The sequence below is a fragment of the Syngnathus leptorhynchus genome, chromosome 3 (genome assembly GCF_054491065.1).
Source record: "Syngnathus leptorhynchus isolate UIUO chromosome 3, UIUO_Slep, whole genome shotgun sequence".
NCBI classification, from domain to species: domain Eukaryota; kingdom Metazoa; phylum Chordata; class Actinopteri; order Syngnathiformes; family Syngnathidae; genus Syngnathus; species Syngnathus leptorhynchus.
Window position 1 is genome coordinate 18,166,839 of NC_141197.1, and position 12,133 is coordinate 18,178,971.

The following is a 12,133-nucleotide window of genomic DNA, read 5'->3' on the forward strand; positions in this document are numbered from 1 at the left end:
TGCACAGACCATTAGCACAAATGTGAGGGGGATTTGTGTGTGCGTAGGTAAGCAGACGAAGAGAAGGACGGCCGTGAGGCGTGAAAGCACCTTCCCTCCTTCTACCCTACCCCGCCCCTCGTCTCATTTCCGATGTTCTTCTGCAGCTCGCCGTCTTTCTGACATTGTGATGCAGAGTGTGAGGCTGATGTGGAGTGGTACTTCTTGTTTGGGAGAACCAAGAAAGACAGACAATAGTGTTTTCAGCGAGAGAGAAAGAACGAGAGAGAGAGAGAGAGAGAGAGAGAAAGAGAGAGAGAGAGAGAGAGAGAGATTGTCTTGCCTGTTATTTTTCAGAAGCATATCTTGACCTTTATTTATTCATTTTAGGTAATTGAGAACAGTAGTTCCCTTTTTACAATGCCAACCTGACTGTAGTCAACCAAATAAAATAAATTAAAGTTTGATTTGAAGTGTATTTGAGTCTTATATGGATGACTTAGGAATTTTATTATGTGTTTGAAGTATTTGATACGTGGCAAATAATCTCACTATTTTCAGTAATGGCTTCTTCTTGGTCATACATTTTGGGGTTGTAGGGCCAAATTGGTATATCTTGTCCAGACATGATTCCCTTCAACGGGATGTCAAGCCCAAAATGTTCTGTTCTATGCTATGGAAGCGGGAAGCTGTCAATGTAAAGTAACAATATTCAAATACATTAAAACATCGATTAGAACATTCTCGAAAATACATTCTAACATAATCGCCAAGATATTTGGATGCCCTGAGCAACTGTGATGTCATATTTAATCGACAGCAAGTGGCAAAATGGCCGCCCCCTTATTGTGGGAGAAAAACAAACACTTAATTCAAATTCCTTAAACACGATATTAATCAGAGTGCATTTTTTGGAGTAGTATTGTTGCCGAGAAAATCTTATTGTGCCTTTTATTGGCCAAAATAATCTTACAGCAACTTTTCCTGTAATTTTTTTCATCCGGTATCTGATTGGCCAAAATGGCCTCACTGGTCGTTGTCATAGCATCAACTCTTGTTGCTTTTTCCAGAAACGGCATTCTTAAGACCTCTAAGTGACTGTAATGAACTTATGGATGGAAGTTAGGTGCCAAACTTTTGACTTTTCACAGAAATGACTTTCAATGGCTTTCTGATTAGCCAGAATAGCCTTAATGTATTTCCGTTTGTTCCCGGAGTGACATCTTGATTTTTTCTCACACAGCGACACGGTTTAACTTTTCTTCTAAAAACAAGCCTCGCAAAGCGTTTAAACGTCTCTTAGGCAAACTTTTCCTCACATTCAATCAAAGCTGCCTCTGTTATTCCAAAATACGATCGCAGACGCGTGTCGTTTGGCCATTAAGCTCGCCTCGGAACAAAAAAGACAAACAGCGAGCAAATAGCTGCGTTTGCAGCAGAGACAAATCCGATTTCTGTTCTCTTTGTAGTCAATTAATGGCGGCTGGCGCGTGAATATTTCACACAACTTTCTTTCCCCGAGTCTCCTTCAGAGCTCCATCACTTAGCAAGGGAGGATTGATAATGATTGCGTTTCAGTCTGCCGAGTTGCGCTGAGCACATTGTTCAGGCCTTTCATCCGCCGCTGATAATCAACCATTAGCATTCATCAATTCGGGCTCGATGGCAATACGACTTTGATTATCGATCCTGCTGAGGAATGCTCACGGCGTGATGCGGTGTTCTTCGGGATAATAAACTCAGTAGTTGACGGGGGTTCCCGAGGGAAAGGAAAGTATGAAACAGCAAACAAACAAAAAAAAACGTTTCAGACAAGTCAACTCTAAATTGATTCTTTCAACAAAAGATAATGATGGGGTAAGAAGAACAATTTTGAATTCAGAATGTTCCACGCTCCATGAAGCTCACTTCTCCAGCATTAGTATTCAGTACACTCAATGTTGTTGGTTGATAAGTCAAAGGAAAAAAAACCACCATTATTATAAATTAAATCTGGGCTTTTATATTATTTTGAATTATTTGGCATTCCGCTGCAAAAAAAAAAAAAAACTTGAAAAATGTGAAGTGTTTCTTAAGTTTCTTGGTCAAGAAAAAAAAAATCAAACAATCAAACAAAAAAAGCAATAGTGACCGTCCATTTATTCATTTTCTGTACAGCTTATCTTCTTGAGGGTCACGGCCAGGTGAGCTGGAGTCTCTCCCAACTGACTTTGGGTGAAAGGCTGAATGAACTCTTTAAAAGATATTTTCTTCTAAAGACTAAATTCAAAATTCTTTCTTGGAAGAAAGACAAAAATGAAGAAACAAAATTATATAATTATTTTATATATATAAATAATAAAAATATAATAAATATAAATACAAATATATATACATTATCCTATCTCTAAATTCTGTTTACCTAATATATTGCATCAGAAAAGTAGCAAACCTTGCTTTCCTTGTCCATTTCGACAGGTTCTTCTTGTGAGTAAAAACCAAAATCAGAAAACAAACATCATTCCCTTCACACCTTTCTGATAGGCAGTCCCTATTTTCGCACCCCCATTCCAGCCACCTTGCCATTTTCCTCTTCTCGCATTATGCTATGTCTCCCATTGTCCAATCCAATGTCGCTGATCAGCTGATAAGAGATCAGAGCTGGGATGTATCGCTTTCCTTTCTGCGCTATTTATTCATATTTAACAGATGTTCCCTTTTCGAAGAGATCTTAATGACTCGCCGAGATAAAAGTCAACATTCGGGGGGCTCTTTGTATCTTATCTTTGCCGCGAGCAGACTTCACACGGCCGGAAACCGAGATGTGGGACGCCAAGTCTATAAATACGATGTCTGGAGTCTGTTGGTAAAGCAGCATGTGGCTCATAGCTTGATGTTATTTTCAATGTTCACGCTGACGGCTAACAAACAAATGGCTAAAAATTGTATGCTAGTCATCACAAGCTAGTGCCTGTCCGGTCCCTTTGTTTAAATCCCCACTAAAGCAACCATGTCTGATTCTAGCTCAATTTTCTCTCTGCCTTTGATTGATGGATCTGCGAGTGGGAGTTAAGAAGACTATTAGTATTATCGCCAATGACTGATAGTCATTGTGCCACGCAAATTAGCGTAGCCTCGGCTAAGGCTGCAATATACGTACGCTGGATTATAGACGGACGATTCCCAGCAGTTTGACTCCCTTTTTATTGCCTTTTCAAAGCAGGTGGAAGAAACCCATCAGTGTGTGTCAGAGTGGTATTTATTTTTCTGTTTTGTTGCATTTTTCTTTTTTTTTGCTTTCTCGCATCCACACCGTCTCTTTTGGGTGCCCAGCTGTGTAATCTCAAGATCGTCCGCCTTTAGATCATCATTCCCACCTCTTGTGTGATTTAAAGGGAAATAACCTCCCCGATTCTCTGCTTTCTTTTTCCCCGAGGCTGTGTGGCCTTTGCTCATGCCGCCCGGGGCCATTCTATCAGCAATGTGTCATAAAACACCGGACCACCGGGCTACAATTGAGCTGTTGGGACCAGATTAGTGTGAAAGCAGCGTGCAAGGTCTTCTGGCAAATATGGCGGCACCTGTCACACCAAGGCTGCCTTGTGATCACAAATACTGTTGGAAAACATGCTCAGAGATAACCTTGAGTAATTTGCTGTAAATCTGCAAAGAAATTAATCGTTACAAATCCAAATAATTCTTCGGAAAATACAGATAAAGATGAATTATATGTTCCAATGGGGAAATAGTGGGGGAAAAAAATATTGGAAAAATCTGAAAATACCCAAACTCAATTGTCTGGCCTGGCACCTGGAGGTGGTCCAAGAGTATTTCTTCTCCCTCCCCCCCAAGCTCCACCAGTGAGGTGGAGCAAAGTTTTATGACTCGCATTAAACCTTAAACTCAAATAAGTCTGTGTGACAAGCTTAGAGCTTGTGAATGTGACAACTTGTCTATGAAAGCGCTACAGCAAGTGCCACTTTACATAGTACACAATGAAAGCAGCCTCATTTCGGCGAAGCGTCGCGCCAGGCGAGCGTGTTAGGTGAGCTGCTTTAATTCCTATAAATTAGTCAGTGCAAAGTTCAAGGCAGAGTGCCAGATGATTTAGCCGGCTAAGTGATCCACCCCCGCAAAGCCCAGCAGTGCGGATGGTGGGCGGTAAGTTGGGGAGGATGAGGAGTTGTCAAACGACAAATACAGCAAAGTGAGCTAATCGCAAGGATGCGCCGCGACCAGGCCGCGCCGGACCGCGCCTTATGAATTAGCAAGGCCGCGGGGAAGTAACGCGCTTCACCCAACCTCGCGTGACAACCTGGATTTAATCACGCCGGGCCACAGATGTGAGTAATAGAGGCAAGCTTATTATTTTGCTCGGGGACTTTGGAGCCGTGTGAATGACTGCGCTTTTCTTTTAAATCATTATTGCAGCTGACGCACACACAAGAGAGCTGGCGGCCATGACAGGGTCTCGCGATTCGCTACCACGGAAACATGATTTCTTCTCCTCCGATGGGGTAAAAAAACAGCTTGTAATATAATACAGTGACTCGGCTAGAGTGGTGGAATGTAACTAAGTACAAATAGTAGCAGTGGTGGTACATAATGTAAAACCATGTCGGATGCTGTAACCACAATGACCCGACCCTTCCATGGCCACTGGCGGAGCTAGGAATATTTTTTTTTACGCTTAGGGGGGGACATGGTGGGGCCAAGGATATCAAGGGTTTGAAAACATTTTTTTTTTTTTTTTCCAAAACCCAGAAATTCTTCAGAAAACACAAATAAAGGTTCAGTAGATGTTCCCTACGGGCGACGGAAAAAAATGACTGGAGAAATTGGAAAACACAAAACCTCTATTATCTGGCCAGGCACCAAGCAAAATCTTCTCGTTGAAGCAAGCATTATGCAAATGTATGCGTAATACTTTTTTTTTCATTGTGCCAAATTATCAAAATGGGTATTGTCTAAAATCAAGAGTCGAAATGAAAAATAACTCATCCAATAAAATTCATTTCATATTTTTATTAGTATTTTTTTCCCCCACAATATAGAGTGTGAAAACCTTTTATCACTTCTGCTTGGCTACATACTTCATGTGTGCATAAAACTACCAACACTTTGAGTTACAGGTAGCGCGATGGAAGTGTAACCCCCCCACGGCATTAAAGATTGGCTGCCGCGGGAAATGAAATGTCAGGGCGATAACATTAAAGTATGGCAGGGTGGCTAATAATGACAGCCGAGGGTCATTTGCAGTCACACGTAGTTTACAATGACTCCATCGCTATGCGTCACAAAGACGTAGCGACCATAAAAAAGGGCTTCATTTCGGCTTCACTTGGCAGAAATTTGGCAAAAATCAGCTGAGCAGTTTTTCGCATAATTCGACTATAGCTAGCAAACAAGGCGAGTAAAACCCACACTTCCTTGGCAGAGGTAATCACGGCTGTGGCTTTGTTTGTCTGATATGCTCTCAAAAGCTTCCAAAGATGCATTTGGCAGGACTTAAACCCTCTTCAAGTGCTTGCTGAATATGAACAACTGGCTGTAATTATATTTCAAATGTGATGTGAGTGAGAGCATTAAAAATAAGCGACATTCGTTATTCTGCGTGCTGGAGAATCTGGGACGGGTTTTCTCAAATTCTGGCCAAGCTACATTAGAACTTAAGCTACTCTTGGTACTTAAAGTCCCTGTAAAGTAAAAATGAAATGTCTTGTTAACGTGACACAACACGGTATTGCTAACAAGGCTGCCAAACCTGAAAGATTAAAAAAAAAAAAAAGTATGTAAGAATCCATAGACAAATTCACGCTGCTAAGTGAAAAAATCTCCTGGGGCCGAGTTAAAAAAAAAAAAAAAAGAAGACAAGCAGATGAAGCCATTTGAAGAGGCCCTTATGGTTCAAATGTGATCATTCAAATGAAGACGATCATTATCTGAAACATGCTAATTAGCTACAATCCCGCCTTTTCTTAAGCCTTTTATGGACCTCTCCACCCCATAATTGATGTTGTTGTTTATTTAGCTACGAGCACACATGGGAGAGAAAACAACGGCAAGCAAATTGCAGCGGCACATGGACATTTTATTGAAGATCACAACGCTGGCCCATGATTAAAGATGATGATCATCATCACTGCTAAGGGTCGCTCACCTCAATCACCGATGCTCACTTCTACCTTCTCGTTTTTTTTTTTTTTTTTTTTTTCTTCCAGCCTCCTCTTCATCAGGCCTCTGCTCACTCTCTGCTGTCTTAGCGTGCTGCTGACCTTTACGCGCAGATGAATTATTTCACTTTAATGACGCAAAGAGAAGGCCAGCCGAAATAATGGCGAGAGTGAGCTACCGCCCATGCACATATACACGCACACACATGGGTAATGTAATATATGTGACGCGCTACCTGCCTTTAATAGACCGGCTAGCATCATCATGTGAATTCTTTCAACCATGAAGATTTTATTTTGTGTTCAGGAATGCAAGTAAATATCAATCATTTGGCATCTAAATAAAGAGGGTACTCAAAAAATGTATGTTTCCCAATAAAGTCATGAAAGCTACTTGCAATGATGATGGTGGAAAGCCCTCAAAATCCTTATTAAGCTCCACCCATTTTAAACGGCATTTCATTACAACCCAAAATGGCAACAGAACCGACGTTTTATTTAATTTCTTTGGCTTGACAAACTCAATATTTTTTCTTTGTTGCCCAAGCACAAGTTTTTTTCAATTTCTCTTTTTCGGAAATATTAGCTGGTCTAAGATTAACATGCAAGAAGTTGTCAATCATTATTATCATCTTGTCATTTGTTATCAGAGGTCACTTCCTGTTTCAATCACTATTTGTTTTCCTAAATTATTTTAACTTTTCTTCAGGAAGTTGTTTTGGAGGCCCCCCAAAAGGTTATTCATTTGATTACATCACAATGTCATGTAGCCTTCAAGACACTCACACATGCAGGTCGATGTGATTGTGTGTGTTTTCCTCGGACAAAGCTGCTGCCTGCTGTTTTGTGTGTGCGGGTGCGCCGTGATGATTGAAGCCTCCTCCTGTGTGAAAGTGACACTTTCTCTTCTCCTGCGGTGTTTGATTAAATCTGTGTGAGTGTGTGTTGAATCAGGAAAGGAAAGAAAAAAAAATGCATGAAAAATTCAAGCGCTTATAATACAAAATCCAGATGAATCATGAATGCTTAATGGGGAGACGGTGGTCGAGCAAGCCAGCCAGTGTGTGTTCGTGTTGGAATTGTTCTGCAAGTATTCTGGCGCCGGGCGCCAGCATTGTCTGCCAGGGCCGCATTCACAACACGGGCTGAGGCGCGTTGTGCCCCCCCCCCCCCAGGCCCCCCACTCCGCTCACTCTTCCTCAGTGGTAACGAGGTGCTGAGGGACAGCGAGCGTTTGACGCCAGCAACATGTGAAAAGCTTTTAACTGTTATTTGAATGGTGCTAATTGCCTTCATCTTTGCCACAAATGCTTGTTGTTGTTGTTGTTGTGCAACTGCTGGATACGTGCCGGGCATCTCTGCGTGTTGAAATATTCACAAATCTTCACTTGATGACAGCCCCTCCTCTTTTTTTTTTTTTTTGCTCCCTCATTTATTGGCTTTTAATGAAATATTGAGCTCCAAGAAAAACTTCCCGCTCTTATGAATAATAGAAAGAGCAATTTAAGTAACATCATGGAAGACGACTGAGTGGACTGCTGTGATAAGGAAGGAGGGGTCTTAGCATGGGAGCCCATGAAGGTATTTTTACAGGGATGGAATGTTCAAGAAGATAGACACAAAACAAAATAGCAAAGGATAACAAAAACAGCTTTCGAAAATGACAACAACTGTGACATGAGTTTTAGAGGACGAACTGTGGAAAGAGAGCTCAAAACCTGAACAGGACTTAGTGGCAGGCGAAATGGAGAGAGAAAAAATGCCAAAGCAGTGGCAAAGCAGAAACACCTGCTAATGTTTTTGGTTGGGACCAATAAAGAGAATCTGTTAAAAAAAAAAAAAATCCGTTTTAAGATGAATGCAAAATGACAAAAACAAAAGGGCATTATCAAATCGATTAAGCTCAGCAAAACTTTTTTTTTTACTTGATTGAGTGTAAGGGGCATTGTTTGAAATATGTCAGACTTTTATTTAATTTTTACCAAATCTACTCGTCGGTAAATTCACCAAAATGAATGTGATTTCTAATGACGGACAAAAAGAGCAATAGCACCAGAAAAACAATCACAAGTGGTGCTTCAAACAGAGACACCAGACAGCGCAAACAAAAGGAAGCGTTTATGTAGACTTCAAATAATGCCAACTTGAGTGCGAGCTGGTCAAAGGCATCTTGAGGACACAGCATGCAAGGCCGGATGGTGTAAATCCATCCCAGCATGCATTGCATCAGTCAGCGCCTCATTCCAATTAGCCAACTCAGCTTGTTTGCGGCTCCATTCAGGAGGCTCTCACATGTGTGTGAGCCCAAGGCGAGATCAAACGGCCTCTGCTTTTAACCAACAGTGTTTAACTCAATAAGCATAGCATCAAGCTAGCGGCTACGTGGTGAGTTGAATCATTCGAAAGTCTGGTTTGAGTTTATCAGGCTTACTGTTTCGAAACGTATTTATGATTTCAAAATTTTGTTTTAAGCTTGGATTGTGGTTTCAAGATGAAGTTTGAATTGTAATGTAGGGTTTCAAGATGTTAACGTTAGAAGAGTTTTTAGCCTGAGTTTAGACTTTTAAGAGGTTTCAGGTTTCAAACCAGAAAGTCAAAAGAGCTTTTCAAGACAGTATTCCAGTTTCAAAGTAGAGTTTCAAATTTGGAATAAGGTTTTAAACCTGGGTTTGGATTTCAAATGAGAGTTTTCAGGCAAAATTGTGTTTTGAATGAGCTTTGCATGTAAGTGTTTCAAAGCAGAGTCTTTCAAAACAAAGCTTTGGGTTGGATTATGGTTTCAAAATGGGGTTAGTGTTTCAAAATAGCATTTCAAACTTGGACTACTTGGTTTTCAAAGAGTACATTTTCAAACTAGGGTTTTGGGACAGCTTTAAGAAATGAGAATTTTATGCCAAGGTTGAGATTTTAAAGCAGCTTTCAAAGCTTGCAAGAGTACACAAAGGCAATTTATGGCTGGCTCTTGGAATGGCTGTTTAAATAGCAGAGATTTTTTTTTTCTAGCCATCCTTCACAGTGAGAGTATTGCTTCGCAAAAGCACATCAAGGGCTGATATGAAATGAACACTTTTGTCTCGCCGCACAATACGAGTGTTGACGGGCAGCCGGAACAAAAGAGATCATGTCCTCTTTTCTTATCTGGACACTCTGTGACCGCAAACCAAGATGGATTCCACTGCTGTCTAAGGACCCTCCCCCTCCCTCCAAGCCAGCCCACCTCCCACTGAGTAGCCATTAAAATATTGCCGCTTCAACACAGCAAGGCCGGTGGTCTTCATCAGCTAATAGCACACCTTTGTTAGCCCCTTTTTATCGCCAGACATTTGGCAATCTCCCAAAAGACCCGGGACACACTTTGAAGATTCTTCCAGACTTGAACCTCTTCACTTTGTGAAGATCCTCAACAAGGGTTGTCTCGGGTCAGACATCAGCTGTTTGTGGATAAATAGAATCCAAATTCCAGGGCTCATAATTTAAGAAACGTATTTCAGGCAACAGCTGCCCTCAATCAATCAATTTGTAACATGGAATTCTTATCTGTCATAACATTTTGGTTTGAAGAATACAAAATTTGAGGAATGAAAAATTGAGTTAAACTTGCATGAGGCAATTCAAGCCCCAAATGAGACGGTGTGTTTGCTGATTTGTATTTTACCCAGAAACGACGTGACTTTCACAAAAAAATATCCCAAACAACTATGGAAACGTATGAACGTATTTTCATACATATTAAAGTGGTACGGGAAATGAATGAATTATTAAGAACGTACAAATGCAATGCATACACCGCATTGTCTTGTGACCTTTATTGAACGCAAATGATAGTGATGAATGTTTCTTTTTTTTTCATTCACATTTTAAGATGTAATTGTCAGGAGTAACTCAACTGCATCAGTGAACACATACAATTCCATTTTGTTGTTATGCACAAAAGGATTTTCATCTCGCATCTATTTAGCTAAAATTGATGGACAAGTTTTTCCATAAGCAGCCTTTTATTGGATTTCAAAAAGAAAAATGCTATCAATGGGAAAAATGGTCTGTGTTTGTCCAGACAAGCAATTTGTGTAACACGACAAGAAAACAAAAACAAAAAAACGAACCTTATTCACCATCAAATAAAAGTCCCGAGATACTACGTTTAGGGTCCATATGCAGCTAGCATATACTAGCTCGAAAAAAGGTCTGTGCCAGTTACTGAAAGTAATTGCTCCTAATGACCATTAGGAGTTTGGTTTTCATCTCTGGGGGCCACGCAAAAAGGCCTTTGGTCTTATCAGTTGATTAGTCACAAATAGGCAGCGCGGAGTCCTTGTGCGGGAAACTAAACGAGCGTGGCCAAATTGCCGCCGGTGTTCCTCCATCACAGAGACTCTAATGGAGCGGCGAGCCAGCTAGTCCAGCTAATTCTTGAACCGAGACTAAAGCAAATAGATGACTGGGATTCAAACAGACGATAATGTACCACGTACAACTTTGAAAAAAATATATATAGAAGTTTTAAAAGTTCATGTATTTATCACACAATAGAGTGAAAATGTCTCAAGGACGTTGGGATCTTTTTACCCACGCAAAGTGTGGTCTAACCGTGCATGAATGAGTTTTATTTTGGTGTTTTCGTAGACACAAAGTTAGAAATGTGCATCTGCGCCGTTGTGGGTGTGAACACAGCCGACTTGCTCCCGGTTCCTCTCATTCCCTTTAAATTCAAAAACGTTTAATCATTTTAAGGATTTCTGAAAGGGGGTGGGGATGCCTGATTGTTTTTTAATTGTTATTTTTTTCCCCCTTCACAGTTTCATTTGCATTATTCCCCCTTCTTCCCTCTGATGAACGTTGCGCACCTCGATTTACCGACCGAGTAATTGCTTATTGACAGAGTCATATTAGAGTGGAAATTGTATTATGAAAAAAAAAAAAGAGGCAGAGGCATCTCATTGAAATGTAGCTGCAAATAACGACAAGGATACAATTAGAAGTCATCAGCGAAATGGACATGTGTGAGCATTTTTCACTTGCGCCACTTGCGCTTGCTTTCTCTCGCCGCCTTTTTAATTAATACTGAAAAAAATTTGTCAAGGATACGAATTACAAGCGTACGCTCGGCTGCACAGCCGCACGAGTGCAAATGAGGTCGCGGTATTGTGCCAGTTATCCAAATTGGGTTGCAATATTTATGCTGTTTGTGGAATATGACCAAGAGACCGTACTGAATTTTTTTTTTTTTAAGCCAATTTCACTGTGAAAATGAATGACGCCAAATTCGTAACAAAAGTGTCGTGCTTGAGGGTTTTTTTTTTACGTTTACTTTTGAATCCACGTTGTTGGCCATGAGGTTTGTATGAGGTCCACCCTTGTTCAGTATATTGTACTTATATTTTTGAATCCACATTGTTGGCCATGAAGTTTGTATGAGGTCCACAACTTGTTCAGTATATTGTATGTATTCTTTTGAATCCACAATGTTGGCCATGAGTTTTGTATAAGGTCCACCCTCAGTTTGTTCCAGTGTCGAGATCCCCGGTGCTGAATTATATATCAAAGGCTGTATTCAAACCAGCACTAAATGAATGCATTTCTTTAACACACACTTAAAGTGAGCACCTCGCTATCTGCATCAAAGCAAATTCGCCCGGGCAGCACTTCAATTCGATGACCTACAACAACCTTGAGTCAAAAAATAAAGTACACAAGCATACGCCCTACTTGTAAGATTTAATTCTGCCAAGGAGGTAGTATCTCTTTTTTTTTTATACTGGCTGTCTGCTTTTGGCAGCAGGCATCGGCTTATTATGCACATTACTGCCCCCTACTGTGGGATAGAAGGAGTCAATTTCATTTAGCAGCATGACATATGACAGTAAAATCAATTATGACTAGACGGACTCCCAAAACACAAGCAGAAAAAATCCAGATAGTGACAATGTTTGATAATTTACCTTGAATCCTGTTCACACTTGAACAGGAATTAAAAATTCAGCCCCCCTGAAAACAGTTCTCTG

General features: G+C 40.6%; 1 protein-coding gene across 2 annotated transcripts in view; it reads left to right on the forward strand.

The window, feature by feature from the left end:
• Nucleotides 1-8,367: 8,367 nt before the first annotated feature.
• The window catches only part of cdh8 (cadherin 8), a 53,066-nt gene continuing 49,300 nt past the window's right edge, over nt 8,368-12,133 (forward strand). For both annotated transcript variants that reach the window (XM_085907786.1, XM_085907787.1), the window contains exon 1: nt 8,368-8,516. The gene's annotated coding sequence lies outside the window, so the exon portion shown is untranslated. The remainder of the gene's footprint in view (nt 8,517-12,133) is intronic.